Below are 17,246 nucleotides of genomic sequence, written 5' to 3' on the forward strand. Positions count from 1 at the left end.
TGGGTTATATGTTTTTAAAGATGTACTATCTTGGCCAGTAGAGGGCAATTTTGAAGCCTTCCTCTTAGCCTTTCTCATGATAATACCTCTTATTTCATAGGACAAGGACCCACTGTGGGGGTTTGTCCGACTGCAAGTTATCATTCCTAATTATACAGTTGGGGACTGGGGCCCTATTTATTACCTGGCCTCCATTTATTAGTAATGATACTTTGTTTCTCTAGGGGTCAGTCTGAGCTCAGACCTTGTGTCCAGTAGTCCTCAAAATATCTGGGTAGTCTATCATCATGCACCGAAATAAAGGTCTCAGACACCGATCTGAATGGTTGTGCCAGGCTGCCTCTGCAAGGGAGAGTAGCAGCAGCTTAATTCTGCACATACCTTGCATTTGTATTTTTTTATTTTTATTTTTATTTATCAGAAAAGGGAGGACAGATGTATCAAACCATGGGGAAGGAATACAAAGAGATGGCCATTATCTTGAAGCTGGAAAACAGGCCTGGACCCTCCCCTCTGTGTGGGCACATGGGGAGGCAGTCATATGATCAGGGAGGAATGGGATGTTTGTGCTAGCAATCGCCCCCAGGCAAGAAGGAGAGTGGAGGGTTCCTTTCTTTCATAGCTCCTAATGTAGGCCCTGACCCAGGAGATGCTGGGATCCTGTTCCTACTGGGCCTTTGCGTTCAATAGCCCAAGAACAGGAACACTCCTGATGCTTTAGCTGCTTTCACAGTCACCCCTTGGAGCATACAATACACTTTCTAGGACTAACCCGGGAGTTCATGGTCCTGCTGGTGCTGGGATATTACATTCAATAGTCTGAGAACAGGAACTGTGCTGATGTTTCAGTTGCTTCCACAATCACTCCTTAGGGTTTGCAGTACATTTGCTAAGAATAACTTGACATACTCCCCTTTTCCCAGTGTATGTTTATCTGACTAAATAGCTGTAGGTTATTTAGGAACTATTACAATACTTATTTGCCACAGATCTGCAGGGTCCTTAACTCCGGGGACTCAGTCGTCTCTTCAGGCATTAGGTTTTGAGCAAGGGTGTGACTATTTGTGTGACCACTCCTAGCCTTCTGCTCCTTTCTTTTTTCTTGCATTGTTCTGCCTGTGGATGTTAAGCAGCATCCTCACTGACTATCTTTACTGCCCTTATTTTATTAATTATTTTTACAATGCCCTGTGGGTAATGGGCTCTTCATTGCCCCTGTTAGATGTTAGGGTAATTGCAGCCTCATGGCTTCTGGTGGTGAAGTGCTTGCATATGACCTGGATGACTTTAGAGCTCCAGCATCCCATATAGGTTAATGAGCCTAGCACTAGATCATGCTGCTACCATCACCACAGGCCTTCAGCGCTGAACTTAGTGATGTTGGTGCCCTTACTGGCAGATTCCTAATGTCTTGGTGAATGTTATGTTCTTTGGGCTTTCGCAAGAAATGTAACCCTCTGGTGGATCTTTTGGCCTTACATAACATGACCTTTTCAGCATGCCCATCTCTCTGTCAACCTTCTATTTTTTCCTTCATTATCTTCTAAGGAACTGAAGGCTTCCTGCTTTGCTTTGCTTGGGATTTGATTTCCCTAAACTTCTAAGAGCCTCCCTAGCTGTGGTGCTGTCCTATCCTGAAGTCCTTGGCTAAGCATTGCATTCATATCCTGAGAAGGTGTCCCCAACTGAATGGATTCTTTTGTATCCAGTCTTATGTTCTAGTCCCCTTGATCAAGCATTCCTGAAATCGAATCCCAGGAGTACTGCCTTTGCCCCTGCTGATACATACTAATTTTTGTGGGTGTTTTGGGGTGTAATCTCTCTCTACCATTATCAGGTGTCGCAGTTTACCAATCCAGTTCTGGGATTTAACTCTACTATTAGGCCTGCAACCAGGAGACATAGTGCAAAAAGTCCTGAGGGAGGCACATACAGTCTTGTGGAGGAAATGTTTCTGCAATGTTGTCATGGGGGATTAGAAGTGCCAGCCCTTACTGCAGAGGCATAGACTTCTCTGTAAGCTCTGAGGTTTTAGGGATGCCTGCAGGGCTGAAATTCTTGCAGATATCCACTGACATATCTCATCCCATGTTCCAGCTTTCACATTCCAGATTTTGTCAGTCTGAGTCCTGATCTTAGTATTAACAGACCTGGCAGAACATCTCTGAATATCTGTGACTCTGTGAAGTCCTGAATCTGCTTCTTAAGTGTGCTCATTCTTCCACATCCTAGGGGATAATGGCTTCTTTGTAGGCTGCAAAAGAGTCCCTTAGATTCTTACAGCCTTTAATTGTGTAACTACCCTTAGTTTTTCATTATTCCTCTGCAGGGTGGCAATACAACTTTACAATAACCAGTCAATCTCACTTTCTTTTTGAAAAAAGATTTTACTTACTTATTTATTTACTTACTAGAGAGAGAGAGAGAGTGATATCACATGAGTAGAGGGGAAGGACAGAGGCAGAAGCTGACTCCCACTGAACAGGGAGCCCAATGTGGGGCTCAATCCCAGGATCCTGAAATCATGACCCAGCCTAAGGCAGATGCTTACCCAACTGAGCCATCCAGCACCCCAAACCACACTTTCTTATAGAGTGTGTTCCCCCCCATATTTTATGAATGTGTAAATCATACCTTGGTAAAGTTGTATGAAATTGTCAATGATAAATTCTTCTGAATTTGGTTGCCATCTCGTGTGAGGGGCTGTGCCTTATATTCTACTCAGGATAGCTTCTCCTTGATAGGTGGTGAGTGAGCCAGTTTCCAAACTCTATTTTATCTCCCATCTCTGGGACCATTTCAGTACCATCTCTCTAATTTTGAGCTATTCAAGAAACATACAGAAAGCTAAGATTAGACATAGAAGAGATTTAATGAGAGACATGCATGTGAAGAATAAAGTGGTGGGAGCAAATGTAGGCAGATGATAATGCTAGTCTAACATCAGTAAAGGAGAGGGGGAAGAAGGATTATTTAGGAAGAGTTTCAGATTAGAGCACATTTCTAGAAATGGTCCTGGTAAGATCCTTGTGGGAGCAGCTCTGCAGCAGGTAGGAATGGTCTAGCTCTAATAAACCCATCGTGCTCTGTCATTGGTTGGGGACAGCCCAAGTCTGCAACCATGTGTGGCCTCAGTATGAATATGCTGTAGAACCCAAGGGGGTGGCAGCTTGAAGCTGTCCTTCAGCAGGTTCTTTTGAAAGACAGTTAAGTGGTGTACCTCTATGGCAGCAGTAGGATGAAACTCTGGATAGGAAGCAGGTTTGTAGTTCTCTCTTATTTTTGTTTTCACTTGTACAGTCAGGCATTGGGTGAGAGTAAATACAAGTGGAAGTCAGTGGGAGCAGAATTGAAAGCAAAATGAATTACTAGAGATCTTATGAGAATAAAGAAGGAAGCTCAGGGAAATGGTCAGGGAGGTTAATCAATAGAAGACCCAGGAAAGTCTTTAAAAGGGAAGATCAGAGGTGACTCCGAGTGGCTCAGTCAGTTAAGCGTCAGACTCTTGATCTCAGTTCAGGTCTTCATTTCAGAGTCTTGAGTGCACACCCCGCATTGGGCTTCATGCTGGGCATGGAGATTAGAAAATATTAAAAGGGAAGATCAAATTCAGGTGTTCTAAATGGCATTCTTTAAAACTTTACCTTAAAGATTCTACAGATCTGTTCCATTTTAGGCAAGTTCTACTTCTTTATGTTTTCTTCAAATTTTTATTGAAATTCTAGTTAAAATAATTAATACTGTTTTCAGGAGGAGAATTTAGTGACTCATCACTTATATATATATCAGCCAGTGCTCATCACAACAAGTGCCCTCCTTCATTTCCATCAGACATTTAGCCAATCCCTCTCCCACCTCCCTCCATCAACAACCCTCCGTTTATTCTCTATTGTTGAGGGTCTCTTGTGGGTTGTTTCCTTCTCTTTTCTCCCCCCTCCCCACATGCTCATCTGCTTTCTTTCCTAAATTCCACATATCCATGACATCATACAGTATTTGTCTTTCTCAGACTTATGTTGCTTAGCATAAAACACTGTAGCTCCATCCACATCATTGCAAATGGCAAGATTTCATTCTTTTTGATGACTGAGTAATATTCCATTGTATATATATACACCACATTTTTTTTTTCTAAATCGTTCCATGGCCAGTGTGGGGCTTAGTGCAGGGCTTGAATTCACTCATGACCCTGAAATCAATATCTGAGCTAAGATCAAGATTCAGACACTTAACAAGCTACCCAGGTGGCCCTATGACATGTCTTTATTCACTCATTAGTCTGTGAGCACTTGAGCTCTTTCCATAGTTTGGCCATTTTCGATAATGCTGCTATAAACATCAGGGTGCATGTATACCTTTGAATGTGTATTTTTGTATCCTTTGAGTATACCTAGTAGTGTAATTGCTGGGTTGTAAGGTAGTTCTATTTTAACTTTTTGAGGCACCTCTATACTGTTTTCCAAAGTGGCCACACCAATTTGCATTCTTCTCAACAGTGCAGGACGGGTTCCTCGTTCTGCACATCCTCACCAGCACTTGTTGTTCATTGAGATCTTTGTTGTAGCCATTCTGACAGGTATGAGGTGATAGCTTATTGTAATTTTGGTTTGTATTTCCCTGATGATGAGTGATGTTGAACATCTTTTCATGTGCCTGTTAGCCATCTGGATGTTGTCTTTGGAAAAATGTCTATTCATGCGTTCTGCCCATTTCTTAACTGGATTATTTGTTTTCTGGGTGTTTGATCAGTTCTTTACAGCTTTTGGATACTCAGTCTTTATCAGATATGTCATTTGCAAATATCTTCTCCTATTCTACAGGCTGCCTTTTAGATTTGGTGACTGTTCCATTTGCTGTGCGGAAGCTTTTTATCTTGATGAAGTTCCAATAGTTCATTCTTGCTTTTCTATTCCATTCCTCCAGAGACTTGTCTAGTAAGAGGTTGCTATATATGAGGCCAAAGCGGTTGCTTCTTGTGTTTGAGGAGTTTTACTTCTGAAATGGCAGTGTGAGGAGCTTCATGGATCCATTCCTCAGGGAAAGAGCATGACTGGCAAAAATTATTTAAAACATCAACCGTTGGGGACACGTAGGTGCCTCAGTCTGTTAAGTGTCTGTCTTTGCATCAGGTCCAGATCCTGGGCCCCTGAGATGGAGCCCCACATCAGGCTCCCAGCAGAGCGAGTAGCCTGCTTCTCCCTCTCACTTGCTCCATCCTCTGTTTGTGCATGCTCACTCTTTCCCTATCAAATAAATAAATAGAGTCTTCAAGAGAAAGAAAAAATCAACCAATGAAAGTTTTCAGAAATTGTATTAATGCCTTACAGCAAATGAGGTGTTATTTATTCAGGAAAATCTATTAAAATTGGTAAGAACAGCAAAGGAGTCTATGTCATGATCCATGATCAGTTCCTTCCTTCTACCGTGGATAAGAAGATGGGGCTCTCTCTTCAGTCAGCTCCCAGTGAAGGGTTGGGCTATTTTACCTAGAGGGGCAGGTGGTCAGCATTTCTTATCCCTTCCAATTATGAGGTTGTAGTGCCTAATTTGCAAGAGAGTGCTCCTGAGGAATTGGGGCTCCTTTCTTCCATGGACCCCACACATAGGTGTGAATTCCTACTACTGGGATGGCAGGATGAAAATATTGGGGCCACAGTCTTCATTGCTTTAGCTCACTTGTAGGGCAAATACTCAGCATCATGAAAGGCAAGCCAAGAAATTTAGAGGCTGAGGCTCTCGCTCAGTGCCTGTAAGTGGCTCAGAGATTTTTCCTAGTGAAAAGGCAGTTCATAAGAACAGAGAACCCTGAAGCTCTCCCCTAAAGAACTGATTTTATTTGAAAGAATGTAGGGGAAGTGAAAATCCCAAGGGCGCTCTTGATAAAATAATGGAGTTTTTTGTAGTAAGCAAATAAGGGAAGGCTGATAACTCTATGACAACAACATATACCAGAGGCCAGGTAGTTTGCCAGGCAGAATCAGGGAAAGAGACCATTAGGAAGACTCATCCTGGGGTCAGAAAAACCCTTAAAGATTGGCCTTAAAAACTAATCCTGCACACAATTTATTGGACCAATCTATGAAGCAACTTGTGGCCCAGGGTACTACTGAAAATAATGGAGCAGTCTCATAGGAGTTAGTGGAGCCCAGTTGGATGTTCTACTGAAGGAGGTGGAAACCTTAATGGATCAGAGGAAGAGACACATAGAGCCCTGCTAAAGTCAGTCAACCCAGGGCAACTATTTGTGTCCATGGCTGCATTCTCTGAGGAAGAACATCAGAGGAGTTCCACTGCACGAGGGCAGAGTTGGGGGAGGAGCGTAGAGACTTTGAGAAAACAGTCCAGCCAGTCACCAAGCATAAGCAGATAATCACAAGACCCATAAAGGGGACCAGTAGCCACAGTTGCTGTCATGTATTATTGAAAATGTCCAGTTTGCAACAACAAATTACAAGATGTTCAAAAAGGCAGGAAAGTATGACTCATACATCAGGAAAAAAGCAGGCAATAGAAACTGCCTGTGAGAGTGATGAGATATTAGAATTAGAGCAGAAAACCTCAAAGCAGCCATTACAAAATGTTCAAAGAACTAAAGAAAATCAGGATTAGAGAAATAAAGTATGATGACAGTGTCACATCAAATGATGAATATCAGTAAAGTGAAGTTATTAAAAAACATGGCAATTCTAGAGTTAAAAAGTATGCTAGAGTAATCTTCCCCTTATCTGCGATTTGTTTTCTGTGGTTTCAGTTACCTGTAACCAACCATGTTCTGCAGGCAGAGGATATGTTTTCTGACATATCAAAAGAATGTCAGTAGTAGGGTAATGGTACATCACAGTGTCTGTGTCATTCACCTCGCTTCATCTCACCACCGGCATTTTGTCATCTCACATCATCATAAGAAGAAGGGGGTGCGTACAGTAAAATAAGATATTTTTAGAGAGAGAAAGAGCACATTCACAGAACATTTATTATAGTATATAGTTGTAATTGTTCTATTTCATTATTAATTATTGTTGGTAATTTCCTACTGTGCCTAACTTATAAGTTGGACTCTACTGTAGGCATGTATGTATAGGAGAAAACAGAGTATGTATGGCATTTGGTACTATCTGTGGCGTCAGGCATCCACTGTGGGGTTGGAGTGTATCCCCTGTCAATAAGGGATAACATAGCTGAAATGAAAAATTGACTGAAGGAGCTCAAGAGTAGATTTGAATGACAAAAGAAGGAATGAGCAAACTTGAAGGTAAACGGATAGAGATAATCCAATGATGCATAATCTGAGAACAGATGAAGAATGAAGAAATGTGACCAGAACCTCAGGAATATGTGGGACACATTAAAGATAACAACATTTAAGTAATGGTGTTACCAGGAGGAAAGAAGAGAAGCAGAAAAAGTATTTGAAGAAATATGCTTATAAATAAATTTGAAAACGTTCCTAATTTATTCATAAGCATTTATCTACACATCCAAGAACTAAAAGACTCTATGTAGAATAAATGGAAAGTATCCAAGGGAACTCGAATAAGATTAGCAGCCAACTTCTTTTTTTTTTTTTTTTTAATTTATTTATTTGACAGATAGAGATCCCAAGTAGGCAGAGAGGCAGGCAGAGAGAGGAGGAAGGAGGCTCCCTGCAGAGCGGAGAGCCCGATGTGGTGCTTGATCCCAGGACTCTGGGATCATGACCTGAGCCGAAGCAGAGGCTTTAACCCACTGACCCACCCAGGCGCCCCAGCAGCCAACTTCTTAACCAGAACCAGTGAAGGCCAGAAGGTAGTGGGATGGTATGTTCAAAGTGCTAGAAGAAAAAAAGGTGTTGATCAAGAAACTTATATCCGGAAAAACAGTCTTTAAATAAATGAAGGCAAAGTACATTTCCAGGTAAGCAAACACTGAGACACTCTATTGCTAGCAGACACACCTTATAAGAAATGACAAAGGAAGTTCTTTAGGTTGAAAGCAGGGAGCCCCAAAGAGTAATCTAAATTCACAGGAAAAAAAACCCTGTTCATTTATAAATAGACATTCTCTCATTTATTCATTCAGCAATATTTACTGTGTACCTATACTAATCTAGGTATATGGTGTGTGCGGTGTCAGGGATAGCACAGTGAGCAAAAGAGAAGTTTTGATCTTATGGACTTTATATTCTAGACAATAAAAAATAAAATAGTAAAGGAGTATATGATAGAATCCAGAAAAGGATAAGTTTGTAAACAAAGAAGCAGTCATATGTAAGGACCTGGACAGCAGAGGTGAGTAGGGGTGCAGACTGCATTATCAAGTAGGCAGTCTGGGAAAAGTCTCATTCATAAAATAAAGTATCAACAAAGACTTAGAAGTATTTGGGAGTATAAGGGATATCTGGGGGAAGAATATTGCCCCAGGTAGAGGTAAGAGCTACAGCCAAGGTCCTGAAGTAGGGACATCAACGAATGTTTGAGGAACAGTAAACGGTACGGTTGGAATAAATGACCAAGGGGGATAGAAGTAGGAGAGTAGATCAAAACGGTAACTAGGGGACACATCACAAAGGCTTTGTGACTTTGATAACTCTTGATGACTTTGTGACTTTCACACTGAATGAGGACTGGAGCTATTTCAGGGTTTTGAGCCAAAGATTGAAACGATCTAGCATAATTTTTTTAAAATTTATTTTTTATTTTCAGCATAACAGTATTCATTATTTTTGCACCACACCCAGTGCTCCATGCAATCCGTGCCCTCTATAATACCGGCCACCTGGTACCCCAACCCTCCACCCCCCGCCCTTTCAAAACCCTCAGATGTTTTCAGAGTCCATAGTCTCTCATGGATCACCTCCCCTTCCAATTTCCCCCAACTCCCTTCTCCTCTCTAACTCCCCATGTCCTCTAGCATAAATTTTTAAGAAAGCTTTCTGACTGCCTTCATGAGAATAGGCTATATATGTCGCAGTCCATTAGGAGGCTATTGAGCCTCAGTACTTTTGGGGGTGTGGTGGTAACTGATTGGATCTGAGTATATTTTAAAAGTAGATTCTACTTTGCTGTGCAGAAGCTTTTGATTTTGATGAAGTCCCAAAAGTTTATTTTCACTTCTGTTTCCTTTGCCTTTGGAGACATATTTTGAAAGAAGTTGCTGTGGCTGATAACGAAGAGATTACTGCCTATGTCCTCCTCTAGGATTCTGATGGATTCCTGTCTCACGTTGACGTCTTTTAACCATTTTGAGTTTATCTTTGTGTATGGTGTAAGAGAATGGTTGAGTTTCATTCTACATATAGCTCTCCAGTTTTCCCAGCACCATTTATTGAAGAGACTGTCTTTTTTCCACTGTATATTTTTTCCTGTTATGTCGAAGATTAATTGACCATAGAGTTAAGGGTCCATATCTGGGCTCTCTACTCTGTTCCACTGGTCTATGTGTCTGTTTTTATGCCAGTACCATGCTCTCTTGGTGATCACAGCTTTGTAATAAAGCTTGAAATCAGGTAACGTGATGCCTCCAGTTTTATTTTTGTTTTTCAACATTTCCGTAGCAATTTGGGGTCTCTTCTGATTCCATACAAATTTTTGGATTATTTGCTCCAGCTCTTTGAAGAATACTGGTGGAATTTTGATCGGAATGGCATTCAAAGTATAGATTGCTCTAGGCAGTATAGACATTTTAATAATGTTTATTCTTCCGATCCAAGAGCATGGAATGGTCTTCCATCTTTTTGTGTCTTCTTCAATTTCTTTCATGAGTGTTCTGTAGTTCCTCAAGTACAGATCCTTTACCTCTTTGGTTAGGTTTATTCCCAGGTATCTTATGGTTCTTGCTGCTATAGTAAATGGAATTGATTCTCTAATTTCCCTTTCTGTATTTTCATTGTTAGTGTATAAGAAAGCCACTGATTTCTGCACATTGACTTTGTATCCTGCCACATTACTGAATTGCTGTGTGAGTTCTAGTAGTTTGGGGGTGGAATCTTTTGGGTTTTCCATATAAAGAATCATGTCAACTGAGAATAGAGAGAGTTTGACTTCTTCATTCCCAATTTGGATACCGTTAATTTCTCTTTGTTATCTGATTGCTGTTGCTAGGACTTCTTATACTATGTTGAACAAGAGTGGTGAGAGTGGGCATCCTTGTCTCGTTCCTGATCTCAACGGAAAGGACGCAAGCTTTTTCCCATTGAGGATGATATTTGCTGTGGGTCTTTCATAGATAGATTTGATGAAGCTCAGGAATGTTCCCTCTATCCCAATACTTTGAAGCGTTTTAATCAGGAACAGATGCTGGATTTTATCAAATGCTTTTTCTGCATCAATTGAGAGGACCATGAGGTTCTTCTCTCTTCTCATATTAATTTGTTTTATCATATTGATTGATTTGTGAATGTTGAACCATCCTTGTAGCCCAGGGATGAATCCCACCTGATCATGGTGGATAATCTTTTTAATGTGCTGTTGGATCCTGTTTGCTAGGATCTTGTTGAGAATCTTAGCATCCATATTCATTAGTGTTATTGGTCTGAAGTTCTCCTTTCTGGTAGGGTCTTTGCCTGGTTTTGGAATCAGGGTAATGCTGACTTTATAGAAAGCATCTGGAAGTTTTCCTTCTGCTTCAATTTTTTAAAACAGCTTCAGAATAGGTGTTATTTCTTCTTTGAAAGTTTGGTAGGATTCCCCAGGGGATCTGTCAGGTCCTGGGCTCTTGTTTTTTGGGAGGTTTTTGATCACCGCTTCAATCTTGTTACTAGATATTGGTCTATTCAGGTTGTCAATTTATTCCTGGTTCAATTTTGGTAGTTTATAGTTTCCAGGAATGCATCCATTTCATCTAGGTTGTTTAGCTTATTGGCATATAACTGTTGGTAATAACTTCTGATGATTGTTTCTACTTCCTTGGTGTTTGTTGCGATATCTCCCTTTCATTAATAATTTTTTGAATTTGGGCTTTCTCTCTTTTCTTTTGGATTAGTGTGGACAATGGTTTATTGATCTTATTGATTCTTTCAAAAAACCAGCTTCTAGTTTCATTGATACGTTCTACTGTATCTCTGGTTTCTACCTCATTGATCTCTGCTTTAATCTTGATGATTTCCCTTCTGATGTGTGGAGTTGGTTTGATTTGTTGTTGATTCTCCAGTTCTTTAAGGTGTAGAGACAGCTTCTGTGTTCTGGATTTTCCTATTTTTTTGAGGGAGGCTTGGATGGCTATGTATTTCCCCCTTAGGACCGCCTTTGCTGTATCCCATAGGTTTTGGGCTGAAGTGTCTTCATTCTCATTGGTTTCCATGAATTGTTTCAGTTCTTCTTTGATCTCCTGGTTGATCCAAGCATTCTTAAGCAAGGTGGTCTTTAGCTTCCAGGTGCTTGAGTTCCTTCGGAACTTTTCCTTGTGATTGAGCTCCAGTTTCAAAGCATTGTGATCTGAGAATATGCAGGGAATAATCTCAGTCTTTTGGTATTGGTTGAGTCCTGATTTGTGACCCAGTATGTGGTCTATTCTGGAGAAGGTTCCATGTGCACTTGAGAAGAATGAGTATTCTGTTGTTTTAGGGAGGAATGTTTTGTATATATATGAGCTCCATCTGGTCCAATGTGTCATTCAATGCTCTTGTTTTTTTATTGATTTTCTGCTTCAATGATCTATCTATTTCTGAGAGAGGCATGTTAAGATCTCCTACGATTAGTGTATTCATATCAATATGACTCTTTATCTTGATTAACAGTTTTCTTAAGTAATTGGCTGCTCCCATATTGGGAGCATAGATATTTACAATTGTTAGATCATCTTGGTGGATAGTCCCTTTAAGGATTATGTAGTGTCCTTCTGTAGCTCTGACTACAGGCTTTAGTTTAAAGTCTAATTTACCTATATGAGGATCGCTACCCCAGCCTTCTTTTGAGGCCCATTGGCATGAAAGATGCTTCTCTATCCATTCACTTTCAGTCTGGGTGTATGTTTAGGTTCAAATGTGTCTCTTGTAGACAACATATGGATGGGTCCTGTCGTTTTATCCAATCTGCAACCCTGTCCCCTTTTTTGGGCGCATTTAGGCCATTCACATTGAGAGTGATTATTAATAGATATCTTTTTATTGACATTGAGTTACCTTTGAAGTCTTTCTTTCTGTAGACTGTCTCTGTATTTCTGTTCAATGCTATTCTTAAGATTTTTCCTCTTTTATAGAACCCCCCTTAATATTTCCTGCAGTGTCAGCTTGGTGGTTGCATAGTGTTTTAAGCCTTGCCGGTCTTGGAAACTCTTTATCTCTCCATCCATTTTGAATGTCAGTCTTGCTGGATAAAGTATTTTTGACTGCACGTTCTTCTCATTTAGTGTCCTGAATATATCTTGCCAGCCTTTTCTGGCTTGCCAGGTCCCTGTGGACAGGTGTGACGTTATTCTGATGGGCTTCCCCCTGTAAGTAAGGAGCCTCTTTGCCCTGGCTGCTTTCAAGGGATTATACCTACAATTATAATTCCTCAATTTGACTATCAGGTTTCGTGATATTTTTTTTGAATGTATAATCTTGGGTGGTGACCGTTCAGCCTCTAGTACATGAACGCTGGTTCCATTCGTGAGACTGGGAAAATTTTAATGAAGGACTTATTCCACTATATCTTCTAGACTTCTTTCTTTCTCCTCCCCTTCAGGGATTCCAATAATTCTGATGTTGGAATGTTTCATGACATCATTTATTTTCTTGAATCTGTTTTCGTGGTTTCTAAGCTGTTTGTTCCAGGCTTCCTCCTGATCTTTTCTCTCTATTTGTTTGTCTTCCAGATCACTAATTCTATCTTCTGTCTCAGTTACCCTAGCTTTGAGAGAGTTTAGATTAGATTGGAACTTGTTGAGAGCATTGTGAACCTCCTCCCTGGTAGCTTTAAGCTCCGCCCTAACATTGTGAACACCCTGTTTGGTCGCTTTCAGTTCGGCCCTAATCAATTCCATTTGGTCATCCATGGCTTTCTCTAACCTAGCTATTGCTGGGATAATTGTTAGCCTGAATTCTCTTTCCGACATATTGTCTATGTTGATAGCTGTTAGCTCTGTTGCAGAAGGTCCATCCTCTGTATTTTTCCTCTGTTGGTCATTCCTCCTCCTAGTCATTTTGGTGGGAGATGACTGAACAGATGTAGCTAGATGTATGAACTTGGAGCAGTCAAGGTGCACCCTGGAACACTTCTGAGCAATCAGGATTCCCCACCCAAATGAGAGACAAAAGAAAAAAAAAAGAAAAGAAAAAAAAAGAGAGAGAGAGAGACAGGAAAGAAAGGGAAGATGAAAGAGAAGTTTTAGCCCAGATGGGCCCCAAGGTAAGATTTATGAAGTAGACAAACAAAAAGACTGATACAAATTTATGACAAGAGAAAAAAAAATATATGCAAATAAAGGAAGAACATCGTCAAAAAGAACCCCAAGTGTAAGATTTATATGCTATAGGACAAACACAAAAACACAGAAACACTGGTGGAAGAAGAAGATGGGAGAGTTCTTATAACTTCTCAGTGTATGTGAGAAAGGTTGTTTTGATTCTTCCTGGATGTATCTTGATATCTTTGTTAAAGGACTCAACTTTCCTAAGATAAAGGGGATTAAAAATTGGTTTACCTATAGGGATAGTATTGATTGGGGAAAGGGGATTACTTTGAAGTTTAACTCTATATGAATATTAGAGGATAAATATAAAAAGGAATAAACTAGACTAAATTAAACTAAAATTTTAAAAAAGGAATTCAAAAAATAAAAATGCCAAAGAAAAGCATAGGTGTATGTATCAAAAAGTTCAGGTTAGAAGGTTATTATGGAATTTGATGTACTGTACATCTCGCTGTGATGGTAAATAGGTTAAAAAAATTACCTATGTGTAAAAAAAAAAAAAAAAAAAAGAACCAGAATAGTGGGAACGAGTGAACAATAAATGTTTTCCTATGAAGTAGTGGTTGTTCTTTTGTAGTCCTTTTTTTTTTTTCCTCTTTTTTTTTTTTTTTTTTCCTTTCTTGGTTTGTTTTCTGGGGGAGGGCCTGCCACATGCACATGGGTTGTCAGTCAATGATATTTCCTGAGTTAAGTCCTCCCGCCCCCTCAAGGGGGTGGGCTCTGAGAAAACTTTGTTTTTTCAGGCTTTTTGTTCTCTGGCGGTTTTTATGTTCGTTCACTTTTTTTTCTCTCACCATGACCGCTTTTGATGGTTTTTGTAGTTTTAGAGGAAAACAAACTGCACCGTGATCTCCCTCTCAGAGAGAAGCCTCAGTCTGGGTGCAGAGCCTAAATAAGTTCCCCCTTGGCCACTGGCAGAGCAGGTTCCAAGTTGAAGACCCGGGGATGAGGGATCTTTAGCTTGTACCCAAAGCCAAGGCAGTGGCGGCTGTCTGGGAGCTCCTGACCGCCAGTGAGGTTCCAAACAGCGATCACACACTGAGATTTTCCCGCTGTCCCAGACTGGGAGTGCCTGGTCTTGCTGGGTCTAAGAGTGCCCGGCTTGCGCGCACCTCTTTCAGGGGCGGCTATGGATTGCACGTGGGTCTCAGGCACTGAGAACAGGGCGCAGGTCTGAAAGCACCAGGCTAGGCTTTTGCGCACCTCTGTCAGGGGAGAGTTTGGGGTGCCCGGTTTAGGCTCTGAAACAATGGCTCGGGTCAAAGAGTGCCGGCTGGGCCTTTGTAACTCTCTCAGGGGAGCATGAGGGATGTGCATGCGTATCTCAGGCGTTGTAGTAGGGTTCGCGCGTTCTGCCTACCGGTGTGGCTCCCATCCCCTCACAGGAGCTAGAACCCACGCATTCTCAGGCAAGCTGGCGGCTTAGTGACAAGACCTGGTTTCTCCGCCGCACTCTCTCTGCCTCAGCGCCGGGGAGGCTGTCCTGGGACCTGGGACTTAAGCCCCTGTCCCTAGCCGCCCCAATTCCCAAATTTCCCCCTGTGATCCTTTGCTCTTTTGGAGTGCTTTCAATCAGTCTCCAAATTAATGCTGGTCCCCAGGCGCAGGGCACTCTCGCTTGTATTGGGGTATTACTTTCCTACTGGTCGCCTCTGGTGGCTCCCTCCCCCTTTTGTTTATCTTCAGATATCAGTCTGTGGTTCCCACTCCGCTTTACCTGCCCACTGGCATCTTCTGCCCCTGTAGAGATCCAGACATGTATAATTCTGATCTCAGGCTGATTTCATGGGTGAATGGAGTTCTTTGGTAGGTAATCAGCTCACTTTGGGGTACAGGCTGAAAAGGCGCCTCCTCCTACTTCCCCGCCATCTTGTCCCTGAGATGGTGTTCTTAAGTACACATGCAAGCTGGCACTCCTTAACTCTCAAACCTACTTAAGCCTAGTAATTTATTCCCTCACCTTAACTTACCTTTCCCTTAGGGGTGCCTGGGTGGCTCCGTCTAAGGAGCATCCACCTCCTGATTTCAGCTCAGGTCATGATCCCAGAGTCCAGAGATCGAGTCCCACATTGGGCTCCCTGCTCCAAGGGAAGCCTGCTTCTTCCTCTCCCACCCCCCGTGCTTGTGTTCCCTCTCTGGCTCTCTCTCTCTCTCTGTTCGAAAATAAATAAAATCTTAAAAAAATATAGCTCACGTCTTATTCATGTGTTTCGATCTTGCCTTAGAATCCATCACTCTTGTGATGCCTGGGTGGCTCAGTTGATTAAGCATCTATTTTTGACTTGGGTCATGGTCCCAGGGTCCAGGGATCTAGTCCCAGGTTAGGCCCCTTGCTTAGTGGGGAACCTGCTTCTCTCTCTGCATGCTGCTTCCCTGCTTGTGTTCTCTCTCTCTGGCAAATAAAATCTTAAAAAAAAAAAAAGAAACTAAAAAGTGTCTGTCACTCTCCAGCCCCATTACTATAGGCCTTGTGACTCCTTTTTTCCCATTACACTTGGGCTGTCTTGCTTAACTTACTTTGGAAGTCCCTTAATCAAGTGATGTGGTGACCTCAAATTTCTGTGTTTCCATGTTCCCACTTTCAGTGACTCTGAGAGACTTAATCCACTGAATGTGTGAATTTTACCTCTACTGACCTTAGAACTCTGGCCACTTCTAATCCAGGGACCTACACCTGGGTCCAGGTCTTCTACTCTTGATGATCCTGTGATTGTCATCCCTACTGACTCTTCCTCCCTATTCCATAGTTTCTGAAATCCACCCCCCTCACCCTCCATGACCCCAACCTGCTGACAGTGTAATCTCTTTATCCTGACTCCACCTTTACTGTCTGTACTGCTATCACAGAAAACCTCACTCCTACACGGTCATCTTTTCTCTATCCCAATTTACTTCTCGCCAGTTTATTTGGCGTCTCTTGAGCACAGTCTCTGAATCTCATAGAATAATCACACTGCTTCAATGCCTGTGGAATTTATCAAAGATCTTTTTTATTTGTACACAATAATATTGGCTTGAAATTCAAAGTTAATATATGATATATATTACTTAGTGAAAGGCCTTTTTGGATTCATTAAACAAATACAAAAAGCATTCAACAAATGTTAATTGAACATTGCAATTTTTGAGCACACAGTGATGTGAGAGAGACAGGTACTATGCAGGGATTCTGTTTCCATCACTATTTGAACTTTATACTAGCAGGTCCTTCCAACTTTTTTTTTTTTTTTTTTGAGATTAAGATTTTATTTACTTGAAAGATAGCGAATGAAAGCATGAGCATGGGAAGGGCAGAGGGAGAGGGTGAAGCAGACACTCCACAGCAGGGAGCATACAGGGTTCCATGTCAGGACCCTGGGATCAGAACCAAAGCCAAAGGATGATGCCCCATCAAATGAGCCACTGAGGTGCCCTGAGGTCTTTACAGCTCTTACTGAGACTTTCCCAGAGAACAAAAGGAAAACTGTGCTGTTTAAGAATATCTGTTTCCTTTAAATTTTCCTGTTCCAGGATTTCTTCTGGAGACATAGATCATTTTACCTGAAACTGAGAGTATTCTTGAAACCCTTTGGAGAAACAAAGACAATAGAGTCATTACTCTTCTCTCCTAACTCTGAAGATTCTAGTCTTTACTGTGGTTTCATGTACTGTTTGTTTTCACTGGCTATGGAAGGGTATCCTGTGTCTATAAACGCAAGCCAATGGATGCCCATATGTCCGACATAAATTTTCTTCTTTGTATCAGGATTCCTTTAGGTCATCAGCTTTGAGAACATCATGTAAGCCATGTTTTAGAAGGTGTAGGTTTGCAGAATGTCACTTTCTTTCCCTGCTCTGGTCCTTGGTTTGCTTCAGAGTGCTCTTCGTTTTTATTTTTA

The sequence above is a fragment of the Mustela putorius genome, unplaced genomic scaffold, assembly GCF_011764305.1.
Source record: "Mustela putorius furo isolate JIRA1106 unplaced genomic scaffold, ASM1176430v1.1 tig00000238_pilon_pilon_pilon, whole genome shotgun sequence".
Classification (NCBI taxonomy): Eukaryota; Metazoa; Chordata; class Mammalia; order Carnivora; family Mustelidae; genus Mustela; species Mustela putorius.